This window comes from Lupinus angustifolius, chromosome LG10, assembly GCF_001865875.1.
Source record: "Lupinus angustifolius cultivar Tanjil chromosome LG10, LupAngTanjil_v1.0, whole genome shotgun sequence".
NCBI lineage: Eukaryota > Viridiplantae > Streptophyta > Magnoliopsida > Fabales > Fabaceae > Lupinus > Lupinus angustifolius.
In genome coordinates this window covers 10,845,235-10,845,891 of record NC_032018.1, presented here as the reverse complement: position 1 = coordinate 10,845,891, position 657 = coordinate 10,845,235, and the positions used below count along the sequence as shown (strand labels likewise).

Here is a 657-nt window from a genome sequence, read left to right as displayed (position 1 = left end):
CAACCTTGGTTTGGAATCACACTCATGTGTCTTAGGTTGCAAGTGTTTACACTCAAAGCACTTCATGAAAACAAACACAACCATAGGCTTGACAAGCCTCTAACATCAACATCATAAGCACATGCACATAAAGATCAAAAGGACTTTTCAAGGTTGTAATGGGGCCAAGGACAAGGTAGGATAAATATGATATATGTAGGTAAAACCAAATGAAATAGAGGAGCAATGGGGAATAAGTAAAAAGTAAGCAAAAATCAACACAAAATAAAACCAAATCTCTAATTCCAATCTTCTTTGCCTTACTCAACCTTTTTTTTTTCCACTTTTGTTTCTCTTTTTGTTATTTTTCATTTTGATTTTCGTTTTTTTTTTGTTTTTTTAACACTTATGTACGTAATTGTATTAGCCATCATTAAGACATAACCAAGAATCCACAAGATTTAAAGAATAATGCACCATTTCTTACTTAATACTCATTCTCAAAACAATTCCAAAGCTCCAAAATTCCCTAAGGTTAGGACAATCATGGTTTTTCACTTATAAGCTTGTAATGAGCTAAGTAACAATGAAAGAAGTAAAAGTCTCAAAGGGGCTATCAAAGGATAAATTCGTTCAAGGTAGGCTTATATGACTAAGTGGCTTATTCAAAAGAAATGC

At 32.6% G+C, this 657-nt stretch overlaps 1 pseudogene; it reads right to left on the bottom strand.

Annotated features, from left to right (window-relative positions):
• Positions 1 to 657, bottom strand: part of LOC109358016 — a 2,930-nt pseudogene that overhangs the window by 186 nt on the left and 2,087 nt on the right.